The following is a 3447-nucleotide window of genomic DNA, read 5'->3' as shown; positions in this document are numbered from 1 at the left end:
AACTCTGAGTTCAAAGTTGGACTCTAAATTTCTGTATTTATGCAATGCAGGACAAGTGACTTCTTTGCTCCCTTGTGCCAAGTTAGCAAAATAGCACTTGAGAGAGGTCTATGAGCACATATTCGACATCCAAAAGGTGCCCTAAACGTTTGCTGCTCATGGTGGTGTTAAAGGATCTGGGGCAACAGAGAGACATGTGTAAAACTTAGATTTTGTTCTCAATTATCCATAATGTAATTTTTACTAACTTGCTTAACAGAGTTTCTGCAAACTTTCTCTCCTGAACTGGTACCATTTTCTAATTTGTAACTAGTGAATACCCTGTTGGGGGACAGTCTGAGGCACTGGAATTGTCTTCTTCATCATCAACCTTCATCCAACAGTTCTGGAATTCAGAGCTATTTTTTTCTGCAAAATTTGTTTGTGAGCCCACCCTTGATCAAGGTGTCTGAAGCCCAGGGAATTATCTATACAGCTGTATTTTTCCAGAAAGATCCCAATAAGAGCTTCCCCCACTTGTCTCCCTGGACAAATAAAACCACTGTTTGTATCTCTGCGGTCAATGAATTCCAGTTCACTGGTCCCTTATTAATGACTTGGGACTAGCTCAAGAAAAGGCCTGGCTGCTCACTTGGGTCGGGTTGGTGAGCCTTTTCTTTCCATGGTTGAAGGCAGGGAACTGACTTCCATGAGGTACACACCGGAGGGTTGTATAAAATAGAACTCTGTACATGTATGTAGCATAGGCACACATTCTTCTACTTTCCTTACACTTAGCAGCTGATGGCTAAAGAATGAATTCTAGCATCAATGAAAGGCAACTCCCAGTGCTTCTCAATCTAGAGTGTCCAAAGGGTCGAGGGGTATGGCTTGAGTCCATGACCAAGCATGGCAGCTACAGCGGACACTCAGCTCTGAGCTGCTCTCTGACGCTGTCTATGAGACCTGTTAGCGATGCCTCCCTCTACCACTGAACATAAAGAGCTGTTCAAAGAATGCTACCTACAGAAGTACTAGACTTCTAGTCTTCCCTGGGTCAGAGAATTGCTGGATCTAGAGGTTGGTTAGTGTTCTTCTCAGTTTATCAGTTGCCTCAGACTTATGGAAGTCTCATGGCTACCTCACCTTTCCACTAGACTGAGGCTTATTCAGTGGCTCACAGGCTAAACTTTGCCCTTGAACCTAAGGCCCAGATGACATTTATTCCAGACTTTCTGACTCTCCTTGATGTCCTGTATTTCCATTCAATATTCATAAAGCAAAAACTGCCAGATACATCCCCAAATACAGCATACCTCAGGGCTATTATAAATACCAACCATATTAAGCCATAACCATCTACAGTGGTTTGTAGTTTCTTATCATTTAAAAAAAAAGAAATATTGCTCCTTTACCTAGTGGACCTTTGTTGCACTGATACTTGTGAACAATACATACAAACTTTAGGAAATTAGAGATATGCTAAAATAATCAACAAAAGAAATGCAAGAAGCTGTGCAACAGCAGAAAATAGGACCTTGATTTTAGAAGCTTGATGAACCAATTCTGAGGGAAAAGGAAGCCACAGTAGAGGAGGCTTTTGAGAGTCTAAGCAGAATTCCTATGAGGTATACAAATAGGAACTGAGGCAGACTTGGAGAATCTAGAATTTCCTTCAGAAATCCTCTTTTTAAAATTTTTTTATTATTATTAATTTTATTGAGAAACAAATAGCAATGAGAGAGTTTCAAAACCTATTAGGACAGTTTCAATAATTAATTCATTGCATATTGTTGTCTTCATAGTGATTATTCATAGTACAGGATGCAGATATGATATCTTGTCCATACACTATTAGTACAAATTTTTCTTCTTATTGAATTAAGAGAAAGTAGCTGTATATCTATCCTAACTATTTTGTATATACAGATACAAAATGGTCTTTCATTTGTGTCCCCTTTTTTGTTTAGTTTTGTCAGAGATGGGTATTCCAGTGCCATTTAAATATAGTAGGTGTATGAATTCAGCAAAATAATCCAATATAAAAATTGATTGTCAAAATTAAAATCTTAAAAGAATTTAATTAAAATATGATTCTACATGATGCATTGAGATATAAGCATTTTCAAGATAAGTTTTGTTTCTCTATAAAACATAATTAGCTTGGCTTTTTATCTGCCATTTGCAGTGGCACTGCAACCAAAATGCATATTTTTCACAAATACCTTAAGAGGACAAGCATCCTTCTTGAGACTGAGTCTTTGGGTATAAAATAAAATGTAAAAGCTATGTAGAGTACAAGGAGGAGAGTTCTATTCAACAAGGATTGATCTTATCTGGAAAGTGAGTGGAGGAGAGATTACTTTGTCTGACTACAACATTAGAAGAAATCTACTCTTCATATTTTTAAGACTTTGTAGTTGGGCTAGAAAAAGGAAATTTTATATCACCATCAAGGAAAAAAAAATCACAGGAGAGAGCTACATGTCCTGAAATACTGTCATGCAGATAAAAGACACAAAGCACTTGCCTTTGCTGAGAATGTTTGTCAGATGAATGTGAAGCTAGAACTTTTATGGCCAGTCACTTTGACAGACATTAATGTGGCAACTGTTGTCTGGCTTACTGTTTCAACAAGCCAGAAGAGAAGAAATAATGTCTGATTCCCTAGAATACATGCATTGAAAACGTATGAATGAATATATTGCTTCACATTAAAAAAAAGAAATCCTTTTTTTAAGAATGAAGTTATTTTACATGCTTTGAGTGAGTGACATGGATGCATTTTCCTTCCCATGATCATAGAAGAAAATTCACATGCATGGAAGGACAATTCATGGAGCTCCTAGGGGTTACACTGTGTAGACCGGGAAAAGGAATGTCTTAAGTTTAAGAAGAATTTTCAACTTGATTTGTTTGAGAAGATTAAGATGAAAGATGACTTGAGGACATCTTAGAAATCAGCAAGACCCCACCCAACACAGAAGTATCAATTTTTCATTTGAGAAGAGAGACTCTGAGACCCCTGCTCCAGAAGGGCTGGGTAAGGAATTGGTTTTTCAGGATTAATTTCACTTTGTTCAATCATCCCATTTCTAAGAAGATGCTGCAACCATTATACAAGGGGGCCCACTGACAGGAGCTCTTGTCAGTGTCTATGTAGGTAATGCTGGTTTTACAGGCATGTAGAACTCAAGAACTGTGAGATCAGGGTGACTGAAAAGGAACTTTTAAAAGAGGTTTCAGAGGCCAAGCAAGGAGGTCACGAGGGACAGTGCATGAGGTTCTGAGAAGAAACAAAGAGAAAGTGAAAATTCCAGAAAGCTTGAGATGAGGAATTTGGGATGTCTGCCAAGGAAAACTGCAGGCTGTGAGGAGGGCCAGGCCAAGAGAAGGACAATGTGGACTGCAAGGGGCAAGACCACAATAGTCATGAGGGTGCCCAAGCCCTGTGGAGCTCACACCTTA

Source organism: Octodon degus, unplaced genomic scaffold (assembly GCF_000260255.1).
Source record: "Octodon degus isolate 3935 unplaced genomic scaffold, OctDeg1.0 scaffold00039, whole genome shotgun sequence".
In the NCBI taxonomy this organism is placed as follows: Eukaryota; Metazoa; Chordata; class Mammalia; order Rodentia; family Octodontidae; genus Octodon; species Octodon degus.
Note: the sequence above shows the minus strand (reverse complement) of the source record.